The 16,691-nt window shown below is 39.8% G+C and overlaps 13 non-coding genes across 13 annotated transcripts; all 13 read right to left on the bottom strand.

Annotated features, from left to right (window-relative positions):
- Positions 1-168: 168 nt before the first annotated feature.
- On the bottom strand, positions 169-241 carry trnav-aac (transfer RNA valine (anticodon AAC)). The gene has a single exon. It is a non-coding gene; the product is annotated as a tRNA-Val (tRNA).
- A 2,075-nt stretch (positions 242-2,316) lies between these two features.
- trnav-cac (transfer RNA valine (anticodon CAC)) lies at positions 2,317-2,389 on the bottom strand. The gene has a single exon. It is a non-coding gene; the product is annotated as a tRNA-Val (tRNA).
- Positions 2,390-2,993: 604 nt separating this feature from the next.
- On the bottom strand, positions 2,994-3,066 carry trnav-aac (transfer RNA valine (anticodon AAC)). Its single transcript has one exon. It is a non-coding gene; the product is annotated as a tRNA-Val (tRNA).
- A 1,454-nt stretch (positions 3,067-4,520) lies between these two features.
- On the bottom strand, positions 4,521-4,593 carry trnav-aac (transfer RNA valine (anticodon AAC)). Its single transcript has one exon. It is a non-coding gene; the product is annotated as a tRNA-Val (tRNA).
- Positions 4,594-5,655: 1,062 nt separating this feature from the next.
- Positions 5,656-5,728, bottom strand: trnav-aac (transfer RNA valine (anticodon AAC)). Its single transcript has one exon. It is a non-coding gene; the product is annotated as a tRNA-Val (tRNA).
- Positions 5,729-7,175: 1,447 nt separating this feature from the next.
- Positions 7,176-7,248, bottom strand: trnav-aac (transfer RNA valine (anticodon AAC)). Its single transcript has one exon. It is a non-coding gene; the product is annotated as a tRNA-Val (tRNA).
- A 1,062-nt stretch (positions 7,249-8,310) lies between these two features.
- Positions 8,311-8,383, bottom strand: trnav-aac (transfer RNA valine (anticodon AAC)). The gene has a single exon. It is a non-coding gene; the product is annotated as a tRNA-Val (tRNA).
- Positions 8,384-10,188: 1,805 nt separating this feature from the next.
- Positions 10,189-10,261, bottom strand: trnav-cac (transfer RNA valine (anticodon CAC)). The gene has a single exon. It is a non-coding gene; the product is annotated as a tRNA-Val (tRNA).
- Positions 10,262-10,865: 604 nt separating this feature from the next.
- trnav-aac (transfer RNA valine (anticodon AAC)) lies at positions 10,866-10,938 on the bottom strand. Its single transcript has one exon. It is a non-coding gene; the product is annotated as a tRNA-Val (tRNA).
- A 1,283-nt stretch (positions 10,939-12,221) lies between these two features.
- trnav-aac (transfer RNA valine (anticodon AAC)) lies at positions 12,222-12,294 on the bottom strand. The gene has a single exon. It is a non-coding gene; the product is annotated as a tRNA-Val (tRNA).
- A 254-nt stretch (positions 12,295-12,548) lies between these two features.
- trnav-cac (transfer RNA valine (anticodon CAC)) lies at positions 12,549-12,621 on the bottom strand. The gene has a single exon. It is a non-coding gene; the product is annotated as a tRNA-Val (tRNA).
- Positions 12,622-15,191: 2,570 nt separating this feature from the next.
- trnav-cac (transfer RNA valine (anticodon CAC)) lies at positions 15,192-15,264 on the bottom strand. Its single transcript has one exon. It is a non-coding gene; the product is annotated as a tRNA-Val (tRNA).
- A 1,256-nt stretch (positions 15,265-16,520) lies between these two features.
- On the bottom strand, positions 16,521-16,593 carry trnav-aac (transfer RNA valine (anticodon AAC)). Its single transcript has one exon. It is a non-coding gene; the product is annotated as a tRNA-Val (tRNA).
- Positions 16,594-16,691: the final 98 nt, after the last annotated feature.

Below are 16,691 nucleotides of genomic sequence, written 5' to 3'. Positions count from 1 at the left end.
AGATGAAAAGCTTCAGGAGGGCGCTGTGGGCGGAAACACTGCCACTACACCTTTAACTGTGATTTTTGGAGGCTTAGGGTTAGGGGGCTAGGGTTAGGTTAGCTCTGGGGTTAGGTCAACCCTAACCCTTTCAAATATGACATTAATAGAGTGTAAAAAATGAAAACATGTTTCCGCCCGGTTTCAAACCGGGGACCTTTCGCGTGTTAGGCGAACGTGATAACCACTACACTACGGAAACCAGATGGCACAAAAGCTTTAGGAGGGCGCCAAGGGCCAAGAACACTGCCAATACACATTTAACTATCATTTTTTGGAGGGTTAGGGTTAGGGTTAGGTTAGCTCTGGGGTTAGGTCAACCCTAACCCTTTCAAATATGACACTAACAAAACATACATACTCAAAACTAATAGCCTTGATTAGAGTTTGAAAATGTGTAAAGGTTGTGTCAGCCCGGTTTCAAACCGGAGACTAGGGTTTTTAGGCTTCCGAGACTTATTAAGAAAAAAGTGTTTATAAATTTTATTATTCCTACAAAGAGGAAATTGCATTTTACAACAGCAAAGTGTACAATTCAAGAATCTAGGGACCAAAACTACAATATTAAAATCTTTTACATATTAGACAGGCAAAATGTACATAAACAAAACTACTTCACTTGATTAGAGTGTAAAAGATGAAAAGCTTCAGGAGGGCTTCATGGGCAGAAACACAGCCAGTACACCTTTAACTGTCATTTTTGGAGGCTTAGGGTTAGGTTACAGTAGCTCTGGGGTTAGGTCAACCCCAACCCTTTCAAATAAGACAATAATAAAACATACATACTCAAAACTACTACCCTTAAATAGAGTATGAAATTGTGTAAAGGTTGTGTCAGCCCGTTTTCGAACCGGAGACTAGGATTTTTAGGCTTCTAAGACTTTTTAAAAAGTCTTGTGTAAAGGTTGTGTCTGCCTGGGTTCGAACTAGGGGCCTTTCGTGTGTGAGGCGATCGTGATAACCACTAAACTACAGAAACCAAATGGCACAAACAACGTCAGTAGGGCGCCGTGGGCCGAAAACACTGCCAGTACACCTTTAACTGTCATTTCTGGTGGGTTAGGGTTAGGTTAGCTCTGGGGTTAGGTCAACCCTAACCCTTTCAAATATGACAATAACAAAACATACATACTCAAAACTACTACCCTTAATTAGAGTTTAAAATTGTGTAAAGGTTGTGACCGCCTGGGTTCGAACTGGGGGCCTTTCGCGTGTGAGGCGAACGTGATAACCACTACACTACAGAAACCAAATGGCACAAACAACGTCAGTAGGGCGCCGTGGGCCGAAAACAGTGCCAGTACACCTTTATTGGCGGGTTAGGGTTAGGGTTAGGTTAGCTCTGGGGTTAGGTCAACCCTAACCCTAACCCTTTCAAATATGACACTAACAAAACATACATACTCAAAACTAATAGCCTTGATTAGAGTTTGAAAATGTGTAAAGGTTGTGACAGCCCGGTTTCAAACCGGAGACTAGGATTTTTAGGCTTCCGAGACTTATTAAGAAAAAAAGTGTTTATAAATTTTATTGTTCCTACAAAGTGAAAATTGCATTTTACAACAGCAAAGTGTACAATTCAAGAATCTAGAGACCAAAACTACAATATTAAAATCTTTTACATCTGAGATAGGAAAAAATTACATAAACAAAACTACTGCACTTGATTAGAGTGTAAAAGATGAAAAGCTTCATAAGGGCGCTGTGGCCGAAAACACTGCCAGTACACCTTTAACTGTCATTTTTGGAGGCTTAGGGTTAGGTTACAGTAGCTCTGGGGTTAGGTCAACCCCAACCCTTTCAAATAAGACAATAATAAAACATACATACTCAAAACTACTACCCTTAATTAGAGTATGAAATTGTGTAAAGGTTGTGTCAGCCCGTTTTCGAACCGGAGACTCGGATTTTTAGGCTTCTAAGACTTTTTAAAAAGTCTTGTGTAAAGGTTGTGTCTGCCTGGGTTCGAACTAGGGGCCTTTCGCGTGTGAGGCGATCGTGATAACCACTAAACTACAGAAACCAAATGGCACAAACAACGTCAGTAGGGCGCCGTGGGCCGAAAACACTGCCAGTACACCTTTAACTGTCATTTCTGGTGGGTTAGGGTTAGGTTAGCTCTGGGGTTAGGTCAACCCTAACCCTTTCAAATATGACAATAACAAAACATACATACTCAAAACTACTACCCTTAATTAGAGTTTAAAATTGTGTAAAGGTTGTTTCAACCATAACCCTTTCAAATATGACAGTAATAGATTGTAAAAGATGAAAATATGTTTCCGCCCGGTTTCGAACCGGGGACCTTTCGCGTGTGAGGCGAACGTGATAACCACTACACTACGGAAACCAGATGGCTCAACAACTGTCAGTAGGACGCCGTGTGCCGACAACACTGCCAGTACACCTTTAACTGTCATTATTCGAGGGTTAGGGTTAGGGGGATGGGGGTTAGGTGAACCCTAAGCCTAACAATTTCAAATATGACATTAATAAAACATACATAATCAAAACTACTCCCCGTGATTAGATTATGAAAATGTGCAAAGGTTGTTTCCGCCCAGTTTTCATACCGGAGACTTTTAAGACTTTTAAAGAAAAGAACTTTATAATTTTACAACAGCGGAGTAAAATTCAAGAATCTAGCGACCAAAACTACAATTTTAAAATCCTTTACATATCAGATAGATCAAATGTACACAAACAAAACTACTGCATTTGATTAGAGTGTAAAACATGAAAACAATGTTTCCGCCCGGTTTCAAACCGGAGACCTCGGATGAAAAAGATGAAAAGCTTCAGGAGGGCGCTGTGGGCGGAAACACTGCCACTACACCTTTAACTGTGATTTTTGGAGGCTTAGGGTTAGGGGGCTAGGGTTAGGTTAGCTCTGGGGTTAGGTCAACCCTAACCCTTTCAAATATGACGTTAATAGAGTGTAAAAAATGAAAACATGTTTCCGCCCGGTTTCGAACCGGGGACCTTTCGCGTGTTAGGCGAACGTGATAACCACTACACTACGGAAACCAGATGGCACAAAAGCTTTAGGAGGGCGCCAAGCGCCAAGAACACTGCCAATACACATTTAACTATCATTTTTTGGAGGGTTAGGGTTAGGGTTAGGTTAGCTCTGGGGTTAGGTCAACCCTAACCCTAACCCTTTCAAATATGACACTAACAAAACATACATACTCAAAACTAATAGCCTTGATTAGAGTTTGAAAATGTGTAAAGGTTGTGTCAGCCCGGTTTCAAACCGGAGACTAGGATTCTTAGGCTTCCGAGACTTATTAAGAAAAAAAGTGTTTATAAATTTTATTGTTCCTACAAAGAGGAAATTGCATTTTACAACAGCAAAGTGTACAATTCAAGAATCTAGGGACCAAAACTACAATATTAAAATCTTTTACATATTAGACAGGCAAAATGTACATAAACAAAACTACTTCACTTGATTAGAGTGTAAAAGATGAAAAGCTTCAGGAGGGCTTCATGGGCAGAAACACAGCCAGTACACCTTTAACTGTCATTTTTGGAGGCTTAGGGTTAGGTTACAGTAGCTCTGGGGTTAGGTCAACCCCAACCCTTTCAAATAAGACAATAATAAAACATACATACTCAAAACTACTACCCTTAAATAGAGTATGAAATTGTGTAAAGGTTGTGTCAGCCCGTTTTCGAACCGGAGACTCGGATTTTTAGGCTTCTAAGACTTATTAAAAAGTCTTGTGTAAAGGTTGTGTCTGCCTGGGTTCGAACTAGGGGCCTTTCGCGTGTGAGGCGATCGTGATAACCACTAAACTACAGAAACCAAATGGCACAAACAACGTCAGTAGGGCGCCGTGGGCCGAAAACACTGCCAGTACACCTTTAACTGTCATTTCTGGTGGGTTAGGGTTAGGTTAGCTCTGGGGTTAGGTCAACCCTAACCCTTTCAAATATGACAATAACAAAACATACATACTCAAAACTACTACCCTTAATTAGAGTTTAAAATTGTGTAAAGGTTGTTTCAACCATAACCCTTTCAAATATGACAGTAATAGATTGTAAAAGATGAAAATATGTTTCCGCCCGGTTTCGAACCGGGGACCTTTCGCGTGTGAGGCGAACGTGATAACCACTACACTACTTTATAATTTTACAACAGCAGAGTAAAATTCAAGAATCTAGCGACCAAAACTACAATTTTAAAATCCTTTACATATCAGATAGATCAAATGTACACAAACAAAACTACTGCATTTGATTAGAGTGTAAAACATGAAAACAATGTTTCCGCCCGGTTTCAAACCGGAGACCTCGGATGAAAAAGATGAAAAGCTTCAGGAGGGCGCTGTGGGCGGAAACACTGCCACTACACCTTTAACTGTGATTTTTGGAGGCTTAGGGTTAGGGGGCTAGGGTTAGGTTAGCTCTGGGGTTAGGTCAACCCTAACCCTTTCAAATATGACGTTAATAGAGTGTAAAAAATGAAAACATGTTTCCGCCCGGTTTCGAACCGGGGACCTTTCGCGTGTTAGGCGAACGTGATAACCACTACACTACGGAAACCAGATGGCACAAAAGCTTTAGGAGGGCGCCAAGCGCCAAGAACACTGCCAATACACATTTAACTATCATTTTTTGGAGGGTTAGGGTTAGGGTTAGGTTAGCTCTGGGGTTAGGTCAACCCTAACCCTAACCCTTTCAAATATGACACTAACAAAACATACATACTCAAAACTAATAGCCTTGATTAGAGTTTGAAAATGTGTAAAGGTTGTGTCAGCCCGGTTTCAAACCGGAGACTAGGATTCTTAGGCTTCCGAGACTTATTAAGAAAAAAAGTGTTTATAAATTTTATTGTTCCTACAAAGAGGAAATTGCATTTTACAACAGCAAAGTGTACAATTCAAGAATCTAGGGACCAAAACTACAATATTAAAATCTTTTACATATTAGACAGGCAAAATGTACATAAACAAAACTACTTCACTTGATTAGAGTGTAAAAGATGAAAAGCTTCAGGAGGGCTTCATGGGCAGAAACACAGCCAGTACACCTTTAACTGTCATTTTTGGAGGCTTAGGGTTAGGTTAGGAGACTAGGATTTTAGGCTTCCGAGACTTATTAAGAAAAAAGTGTTTATAAATTTTATTGTTCCTACAAAGAGGAAATTGCATTTTAATCTAATCACTCCCCGTGATTAGATTATGAAAATGTGCAAAGGTTGTTTCCGCCCAGTTTTCATACCGGAGACTTTTAAGACTTTTAAAGAAAAGAACTTTATAATTTTACAACAGCAGAGTAAAATTCAAGAATCTAGGGACCAAAACTACAATTTTAAAATCCTTTACATATCAGATAGATCAAATGTACACAAACAAAACTACTGCATTTGATTAGAGTGTAAAAGATGAAAACAATGTTTCCGCCCGGTTTCGAACCGGAGACCTCGGATGAAAAAGATGAAAAGCTTCAGGAGGGCGCTGTGGGCGGAAACACTGCCACTACACCTTTAACTGTGATTTTTGGAGGCTTAGGGTTAGGGGGCTAGGGTTAGGTTAGCTCTGGGGTTAGGTCAACCCTAACCCTTTCAAATATGACATTAATAGAGTGTAAAAAATGAAAACATGTTTCCGCCCGGTTTCAAACCGGGGACCTTTCGCGTGTTAGGCGAACGTGATAACCACTACACTACGGAAACCAGATGGCACAAAAGCTTTAGGAGGGCGCCAAGGGCCAAGAACACTGCCAATACACATTTAACTATCATTTTTTGGAGGGTTAGGGTTAGGGTTAGGTTAGCTCTGGGGTTAGGTCAACCCTAACCCTTTCAAATATGACACTAACAAAACATACATACTCAAAACTAATAGCCTTGATTAGAGTTTGAAAATGTGTAAAGGTTGTGTCAGCCCGGTTTCAAACCGGAGACTAGGGTTTTTAGGCTTCCGAGACTTATTAAGAAAAAAGTGTTTATAAATTTTATTATTCCTACAAAGAGGAAATTGCATTTTACAACAGCAAAGTGTACAATTCAAGAATCTAGGGACCAAAACTACAATATTAAAATCTTTTACATATTAGACAGGCAAAATGTACATAAACAAAACTACTTCACTTGATTAGAGTGTAAAAGATGAAAAGCTTCAGGAGGGCTTCATGGGCAGAAACACAGCCAGTACACCTTTAACTGTCATTTTTGGAGGCTTAGGGTTAGGTTACAGTAGCTCTGGGGTTAGGTCAACCCCAACCCTTTCAAATAAGACAATAATAAAACATACATACTCAAAACTACTACCCTTAAATAGAGTATGAAATTGTGTAAAGGTTGTGTCAGCCCGTTTTCGAACCGGAGACTCGGATTTTTAGGCTTCTAAGACTTATTAAAAAGTCTTGTGTAAAGGTTGTGTCTGCCTGGGTTCGAACTAGGGGCCTTTCGCGTGTGAGGCGATCGTGATAACCACTAAACTACAGAAACCAAATGGCACAAACAACGTCAGTAGGGCGCCGTGGGCCGAAAACACTGCCAGTACACCTTTAACTGTCATTTCTGGTGGGTTAGGGTTAGGTTAGCTCTGGGGTTAGGTCAACCCTAACCCTTTCAAATATGACAATAACAAAACATACATACTCAAAACTACTACCCTTAATTAGAGTTTAAAATTGTGTAAAGGTTGTTTCAACCATAACCCTTTCAAATATGACAGTAATAGATTGTAAAAGATGAAAATATGTTTCCGCCCGGTTTCGAACCGGGGACCTTTCGCGTGTGAGGCGAACGTGATAACCACTACACTACTTTATAATTTTACAACAGCAGAGTAAAATTCAAGAATCTAGCGACCAAAACTACAATTTTAAAATCCTTTACATATCAGATAGATCAAATGTACACAAACAAAACTACTGCATTTGATTAGAGTGTAAAACATGAAAACAATGTTTCCGCCCGGTTTCAAACCGGAGACCTCGGATGAAAAAGATGAAAAGCTTCAGGAGGGCGCTGTGGGCGGAAACACTGCCACTACACCTTTAACTGTGATTTTTGGAGGCTTAGGGTTAGGGGGCTAGGGTTAGGTTAGCTCTGGGGTTAGGTCAACCCTAACCCTTTCAAATATGACGTTAATAGAGTGTAAAAAATGAAAACATGTTTCCGCCCGGTTTCGAACCGGGGACCTTTCGCGTGTTAGGCGAACGTGATAACCACTACACTACGGAAACCAGATGGCACAAAAGCTTTAGGAGGGCGCCAAGCGCCAAGAACACTGCCAATACACATTTAACTATCATTTTTTGGAGGGTTAGGGTTAGGGTTAGGTTAGCTCTGGGGTTAGGTCAACCCTAACCCTAACCCTTTCAAATATGACACTAACAAAACATACATACTCAAAACTAATAGCCTTGATTAGAGTTTGAAAATGTGTAAAGGTTGTGTCAGCCCGGTTTCAAACTGGAGACTAGGATTCTTAGGCTTCCGAGACTTATTAAGAAAAAAAGTGTTTATAAATTTTATTGTTCCTACAAAGAGGAAATTGCATTTTACAACAGCAAAGTGTACAATTCAAGAATCTAGGGACCAAAACTACAATATTAAAATCTTTTACATATTAGACAGGCAAAATGTACATAAACAAAACTACTTCACTTGATTAGAGTGTAAAAGATGAAAAGCTTCAGGAGGGCTTCATGGGCAGAAACACAGCCAGTACACCTTTAACTGTCATTTTTGGAGGCTTAGGGTTAGGTTAGGAGACTAGGATTTTAGGCTTCCGAGACTTATTAAGAAAAAAGTGTTTATAAATTTTATTGTTCCTACAAAGAGGAAATTGCATTTTAATCTAATCACTCCCCGTGATTAGATTATGAAAATGTGCAAAGGTTGTTTCCGCCCAGTTTTCATACCGGAGACTTTTAAGACTTTTAAAGAAAAGAACTTTATAATTTTACAACAGCAGAGTAAAATTCAAGAATCTAGGGACCAAAACTACAATTTTAAAATCCTTTACATATCAGATAGATCAAATGTACACAAACAAAACTACTGCATTTGATTAGAGTGTAAAAGATGAAAACAATGTTTCCGCCCGGTTTCGAACCGGAGACCTCGGATGAAAAAGATGAAAAGCTTCAGGAGGGCGCTGTGGGCGGAAACACTGCCACTACACCTTTAACTGTGATTTTTGGAGGCTTAGGGTTAGGGGGCTAGGGTTAGGTTAGCTCTGGGGTTAGGTCAACCCTAACCCTTTCAAATATGACATTAATAGAGTGTAAAAAATGAAAACATGTTTCCGCCCGGTTTCAAACCGGGGACCTTTCGCGTGTTAGGCGAACGTGATAACCACTACACTACGGAAACCAGATGGCACAAAAGCTTTAGGAGGGCGCCAAGGGCCAAGAACACTGCCAATACACATTTAACTATCATTTTTTGGAGGGTTAGGGTTAGGGTTAGGTTAGCTCTGGGGTTAGGTCAACCCTAACCCTTTCAAATATGACACTAACAAAACATACATACTCAAAACTAATAGCCTTGATTAGAGTTTGAAAATGTGTAAAGGTTGTGTCAGCCCGGTTTCAAACCGGAGACTAGGGTTTTTAGGCTTCCGAGACTTATTAAGAAAAAAGTGTTTATAAATTTTATTATTCCTACAAAGAGGAAATTGCATTTTACAACAGCAAAGTGTACAATTCAAGAATCTAGGGACCAAAACTACAATATTAAAATCTTTTACATATTAGACAGGCAAAATGTACATAAACAAAACTACTTCACTTGATTAGAGTGTAAAAGATGAAAAGCTTCAGGAGGGCTTCATGGGCAGAAACACAGCCAGTACACCTTTAACTGTCATTTTTGGAGGCTTAGGGTTAGGTTACAGTAGCTCTGGGGTTAGGTCAACCCCAACCCTTTCAAATAAGACAATAATAAAACATACATACTCAAAACTACTACCCTTAAATAGAGTATGAAATTGTGTAAAGGTTGTGTCAGCCCGTTTTCGAACCGGAGACTAGGATTTTTAGGCTTCTAAGACTTTTTAAAAAGTCTTGTGTAAAGGTTGTGACCGCCTGGGTTCGAACTGGGGGCCTTTCGCGTGTGAGGCGAACGTGATAACCACTACACTACAGAAACCAAATGGCACAAACAACGTCAGTAGGGCGCCGTGGGCCGAAAACAGTGCCAGTACACCTTTATTGGCGGGTTAGGGTTAGGGTTAGGTTAGCTCTGGGGTTAGGTCAACCCTAACCCTAACCCTTTCAAATATGACACTAACAAAACATACATACTCAAAACTAATAGCCTTGATTAGAGTTTGAAAATGTGTAAAGGTTGTGACAGCCCGGTTTCAAACCGGAGACTAGGATTTTTAGGCTTCCGAGACTTATTAAGAAAAAAAGTGTTTATAAATTTTATTGTTCCTACAAAGTGAAAATTGCATTTTACAACAGCAAAGTGTACAATTCAAGAATCTAGAGACCAAAACTACAATATTAAAATCTTTTACATCTGAGATAGGAAAAAATTACATAAACAAAACTACTGCACTTGATTAGAGTGTAAAAGATGAAAAGCTTCATAAGGGCGCTGTGGCCGAAAACACTGCCAGTACACCTTTAACTGTCATTTTTGGAGGCTTAGGGTTAGGTTACAGTAGCTCTGGGGTTAGGTCAACCCCAACCCTTTCAAATAAGACAATAATAAAACATACATACTCAAAACTACTACCCTTAATTAGAGTATGAAATTGTGTAAAGGTTGTGTCAGCCCGTTTTCGAACCGGAGACTCGGATTTTTAGGCTTCTAAGACTTTTTAAAAAGTCTTGTGTAAAGGTTGTGTCTGCCTGGGTTCGAACTAGGGGCCTTTCGCGTGTGAGGCGATCGTGATAACCACTAAACTACAGAAACCAAATGGCACAAACAACGTCAGTAGGGCGCCGTGGGCCGAAAACACTGCCAGTACACCTTTAACTGTCATTTCTGGTGGGTTAGGGTTAGGTTAGCTCTGGGGTTAGGTCAACCCTAACCCTTTCAAATATGACAATAACAAAACATACATACTCAAAACTACTACCCTTAATTAGAGTTTAATATTGTGTAAAGGTTGTTTCAACCATAACCCTTTCAAATATGACAGTAATAGATTGTAAAAGATGAAAATATGTTTCCGCCCGGTTTCGAACCGGGGACCTTTCGCGTGTGAGGCGAACGTGATAACCACTACACTACGGAAACCAGATGGCTCAACAACTGTCAGTAGGACGCCGTGGGCCGACAACACTGCCAGTACACCTTTAACTGTCATTATTCGAGGGTTAGGGTTAGGGGGATGGGGGTTAGGTGAACCCTAAGCCTAACAATTTCAAATATGACATTAATAAAACATACATAATCAAAACTACTCCCCGTGATTAGATTATGAAAATGTGCAAAGGTTGTTTCCGCCCAGTTTTCATACCGGAGACTCTTAAGACTTTTAAAGAAAAGAACTTTATAATTTTACAACAGCAGAGTAAAATTCAAGAATCTAGCGACCAAAACTACAATTTTAAAATCCTTTACATATCAGATAGATCAAATGTACACAAACAAAACTACTGCATTTGATTAGAGTGTAAAACATGAAAACAATGTTTCCGCCCGGTTTCAAACCGGAGACCTCGGATGAAAAAGATGAAAAGCTTCAGGAGGGCGCTGTGGGCGGAAACACTGCCACTACACCTTTAACTGTGATTTTTGGAGGCTTAGGGTTAGGGGGCTAGGGTTAGGTTAGCTCTGGGGTTAGGTCAACCCTAACCCTTTCAAATATGACGTTAATAGAGTGTAAAAAATGAAAACATGTTTCCGCCCGGTTTCGAACCGGGGACCTTTCGCGTGTTAGGCGAACGTGATAACCACTACACTACGGAAACCAGATGGCACAAAAGCTTTAGGAGGGCCCCAAGCGCCAAGAACACTGCCAATACACATTTAACTATCATTTTTTGGAGGGTTAGGGTTAGGGTTAGGTTAGCTCTGGGGTTAGGTCAACCCTAACCCTAACCCTTTCAAATATGACACTAACAAAACATACATACTCAAAACTAATAGCCTTGATTAGAGTTTGAAAATGTGTAAAGGTTGTGTCAGCCCGGTTTCAAACCGGAGACTAGGATTCTTAGGCTTCCGAGACTTATTAAGAAAAAAAGTGTCTATAAATTTTATTGTTCCTACAAAGAGGAAATTGCATTTTACAACAGCAAAGTGTACAATTCAAGAATCTAGGGACCAAAACTACAATATTAAAATCTTTTACATCTGAGATAGGCAAAAATTACATAAACAAAACTACTTCACTTGATTAGAGTGTAAAAGATGAAAAGCTTCAGGAGGGCTTCATGGGCAGAAACACAGCCAGTACACCTTTAACTGTCATTTTTGGAGGCTTAGGGTTAGGTTAGCTCTGGGGTTAGGTCAACCCCAACCCTTTCAAATAAGACAATAATAAAACATACTCAAAACTACTACCCTTAAATAGAGTATGAAATTGTGTAAAGGTTGTGTCAGCCCGTTTTCGAACCGGAGACTCGGATTTTTAGGCTTCTAAGACTTTGAAAATGTGTAAAGGTTGTGTCAGCCCGGTTTCAAACCGGAGACTAGGGTTTTTAGGCTTCCGAGACTTATTAAGAAAAAAGTGTTTATAAATTTTATTGTTCCTACATAGAGGAAATTGCATTTTACAACAGCAAAGTGTACAATTCAAGAATCTAGGGACCAAAACTACAATATTAAAATCTTTTACATATTAGACAGGCAAAATGTACATAAACAAAACTACTTCACTTGATTAGAGTGTAAAAGATGAAAAGCTTCAGGAGGGCTTCATGGGCAGAAACACAGCCAGTACACCTTTAACTGTCATTTTTGGAGGCTTAGGGTTAGGTTAGCTCTGGGGTTAGGTCAACCCCAACCCTTTCAAATAAGACAATAATAAAACATACATACTCAAAACTACTACCCTTAGTAGTAGGTCTGAACCGGAGACCTCAGATGAAAAGCTTCAGGAGGGCGCTGTGGGCGGAAACACTGCCACTACACCTTTAAATGTGATTTTTGGAGGCTTAGGGTTAGGGGGCTAGGGTTAGGTTAGCTCTGGGGTTAGGTCAACCCTAACCCTTTCAAATATGACATTAATAGAGTGTAAAAAATGAAAACATGTTTCCGCCCGGTTTCGAACCGGGGACCTTTCGCGTGTTAGGCGAACGTGATAACCACTACACTACGGAAACCAGATGGCACGAACAACGTCAGTAGGGCGCCGTGGGCCGAAAACACTGCCAGTACACCTTTAACTGTCATTTCTGGTGGGTTAGGGTAAGGTTAGCTCTGGGGTTAGGTCAACCCTAACCCTTTCAAATATGACAATAACAAAACATACATACTCAAAACTACTACCCTTAATTAGAGTTTAAAATTGTGTAAAGGTTGTTTCAACCATAACCCTTTCAAATATGACAGTAATAGATTGTAAAAGATGAAAATATGTTTCCGCCCGGTTTCGAACCGGGGACCTTTCGCGTGTGAGGCGAACGTGATAACCACTACACTACGGAAACCAGATGGCACAAGAACTGTCAGTAGGACGCCGTGGGCCGACAACACTGCCAGTACACCTTTAACTGTCATTATTCGAGGGTTAGGGTTAGGGGGATGGGGGTTAGGTCAACCCTAACCCTAATCCTTTCAAATATGACACTAACAAAACATACATACTCAAAACTAATAGCCTTGATTAGAGTTTGAAAATGTGTAAAGGTTGTGTCAGCCCGGTTTCAAACCAGAGACTAGGATTTTTAGGCTTCCGAGACTTATTAAGAAAAAAGTGTTTATAAATTTTATTATTCCTACAAAGAGGAAATTGCATTTTACAACAGCAAAGTGTACAATTCAAGAATCTAGGGACCAAAACTACAATATTAAAATCTTTTACATATTAGACAGGCAAAATGTACATAAACAAAACTACTTCACTTGATTAGAGTGTAAAAGATGAAAAGCTTCAGGAGGGCTTCATGGGCAGAAACACAGCCAGTACACCTTTAACTGTCATTTTTGGAGGCTTAGGGTTAGGTTACAGTAGCTCTGGGGTTAGGTCAACCCCAACCCTTTCAAATAAGACAATAATAAAACATACATACTCAAAACTACTACCCTTAAATAGAGTATGAAATTGTGTAAAGGTTGTGTCAGCCCGTTTTCGAACCGGAGACTAGGATTTTTAGGCTTCTAAGACTTTTTAAAAAGTCTTGTGTAAAGGTTGTGACCGCCTGGGTTCGAACTGGGGGCCTTTCGCGTGTGAGGCGAACGTGATAACCACTACACTACAGAAACCAAATGGCACAAACAACGTCAGTAGGGCGCCGTGGGCTGAAAACAGTGCCAGTACACCTTTATTGGCGGGTTAGGGTTAGGTTAGCTCTGGGGTTAGGTCAACCCTAACCCTAACCCTTTCAAATATGACACTAACAAAACATACATACTCAAAACTAATAGCCTTGATTAGAGTTTGAAAATGTGTAAAGGTTGTGTCAGCCCGGTTTCAAACCAGAGACTAGGATTTTTAGGCTTCCGAGACTTATTAAGAAAAAAGTGTTTATAAATTTTATTATTCCTACAAAGAGGAAATTGCATTTTACAACAGCAAAGTGTACAATTCAAGAATCTAGGGACCAAAACTACAATATTAAAATCTTTTACATATTAGACAGGCAAAATGTACATAAACAAAACTACTTCACTTGATTAGAGTGTAAAAGATGAAAAGCTTCAGGAGGGCTTCATGGGCAGAAACACAGCCAGTACACCTTTAACTGTCATTTTTGGAGGCTTAGGGTTAGGTTACAGTAGCTCTGGGGTTAGGTCAACCCCAACCCTTTCAAATAAGACAATAATAAAACATACATACTCAAAACTACTACCCTTAAATAGAGTATGAAATTGTGTAAAGGTTGTGTCAGCCCGTTTTCGAACCGGAGACTAGGATTTTTAGGCTTCTAAGACTTTTTAAAAAGTCTTGTGTAAAGGTTGTGACCGCCTGGGTTCGAACTGGGGGCCTTTCGCGTGTGAGGCGAACGTGATAACCACTACACTACAGAAACCAAATGGCACAAACAACGTCAGTAGGGCGCCGTGGGCCGAAAACAGTGCCAGTACACCTTTATTGGCGGGTTAGGGTTAGGGTTAGGTTAGCTCTGGGGTTAGGTCAACCCTAACCCTAACCCTTTCAAATATGACACTAACAAAACATACATACTCAAAACTAATAGCCTTGATTAGAGTTTGAAAATGTGTAAAGGTTGTGACAGCCCGGTTTCAAACCGGAGACTAGGATTTTTAGGCTTCCGAGACTTATTAAGAAAAAAAGTGTTTATAAATTTTATTGTTCCTACAAAGTGAAAATTGCATTTTACAACAGCAAAGTGTACAATTCAAGAATCTAGAGACCAAAACTACAATATTAAAATCTTTTACATCTGAGATAGGAAAAAATTACATAAACAAAACTACTGCACTTGATTAGAGTGTAAAAGATGAAAAGCTTCATAAGGGCGCTGTGGCCGAAAACACTGCCAGTACACCTTTAACTGTCATTTTTGGAGGCTTAGGGTTAGGTTACAGTAGCTCTGGGGTTAGGTCAACCCCAACCCTTTCAAATAAGACAATAATAAAACATACATACTCAAAACTACTACCCTTAATTAGAGTATGAAATTGTGTAAAGGTTGTGTCAGCCCGTTTTCGAACCGGAGACTCGGATTTTTAGGCTTCTAAGACTTTTTAAAAAGTCTTGTGTAAAGGTTGTGTCTGCCTGGGTTCGAACTAGGGGCCTTTCGCGTGTGAGGCGATCGTGATAACCACTAAACTACAGAAACCAAATGGCACAAACAACGTCAGTAGGGCGCCGTGGGCCGAAAACACTGCCAGTACACCTTTAACTGTCATTTCTGGTGGGTTAGGGTTAGGTTAGCTCTGGGGTTAGGTCAACCCTAACCCTTTCAAATATGACAATAACAAAACATACATACTCAAAACTACTACCCTTAATTAGAGTTTAAAATTGTGTAAAGGTTGTTTCAACCATAACCCTTTCAAATATGACAGTAATAGATTGTAAAAGATGAAAATATGTTTCCGCCCGGTTTCGAACCGGGGACCTTTCGCGTGTGAGGCGAACGTGATAACCACTACACTACGGAAACCAGATGGCTCAACAACTGTCAGTAGGACGCCGTGGGCCGACAACACTGCCAGTACACCTTTAACTGTCATTATTCGAGGGTTAGGGTTAGGGGGATGGGGGTTAGGTGAACCCTAAGCCTAACAATTTCAAATATGACATTAATAAAACATACATAATCAAAACTACTCCCCGTGATTAGATTATGAAAATGTGCAAAGGTTGTTTCCGCCCAGTTTTCATACCGGAGACTTTTAAGACTTTTAAAGAAAAGAACTTTATAATTTTACAACAGCAGAGTAAAATTCAAGAATCTAGCGACCAAAACTACAATTTTAAAATCCTTTACATATCAGATAGATCAAATGTACACAAACAAAACTACTGCATTTTTAGGCTTCTAAGACTTTGAAAATGTGTAAAGGTTGTGTCAGCCCGGTTTCAAACCGGAGACTAGGGTTTTTAGGCTTCCGAGACTTATTAAGAAAAAAGTGTTTATAAATTTTATTGTTCCTACATAGAGGAAATTGCATTTTACAACAGCAAAGTGTACAATTCAAGAATCTAGGGACCAAAACTACAATATTAAAATCTTTTACATATTAGACAGGCAAAATGTACATAAACAAAACTACTTCACTTGATTAGAGTGTAAAAGATGAAAAGCTTCAGGAGGGCTTCATGGGCAGAAACACAGCCAGTACACCTTTAACTGTCATTTTTGGAGGCTTAGGGTTAGGTTAGGAGACTAGGATTTTAGGCTTCCGAGACTTATTAAGAAAAAAGTGTTTATAAATTTTATTGTTCCTACAAAGAGGAAATTGCATTTTAATCTAATCACTCCCCGTGATTAGATTATGAAAATGTGCAAAGGTTGTTTCCGCCCAGTTTTCATACCGGAGACTTTTAAGACTTTTAAAGAAAAGAACTTTATAATTTTACAACAGCAGAGTAAAATTCAAGAATCTAGCGACCAAAACTACAATTTTAAAATCCTTTACATATCAGATAGATCAAATGTACACAAACAAAACTACTGCATTTGATTAGAGTGTAAAACATGAAAACAATGTTTCCGCCCGGTTTCAAACCGGAGACCTCGGATGAAAAAGATGAAAAGCTTCAGGAGGGCGCTGTGGGCGGAAACACTGCCACTACACCTTTAACTGTGATTTTTGGAGGCTTAGGGTTAGGGGGCTAGGGTTAGGTTAGCTCTGGGGTTAGGTCAACCCTAACCCTTTCAAATATGACGTTAATAGAGTGTAAAAAATGAAAACATGTTTCCGCCCGGTTTCGAACCGGGGACCTTTCGCGTGTTAGGCGAACGTGATAACCACTACACTACGGAAACCAGATGGCACAAAAGCTTTAGGAGGGCCCCAAGCGCCAAGAACACTGCCAATACACATTTAACTATCATTTTTTGGAGGGTTAGGGTTAGGTTAGCTC

The sequence above is a fragment of the Betta splendens genome, chromosome 11 (genome assembly GCF_900634795.4).
Source record: "Betta splendens chromosome 11, fBetSpl5.4, whole genome shotgun sequence".
Classification (NCBI taxonomy): domain Eukaryota; kingdom Metazoa; phylum Chordata; class Actinopteri; order Anabantiformes; family Osphronemidae; genus Betta; species Betta splendens.
This window is presented reverse-complemented; position numbering and strand designations above follow the sequence as displayed.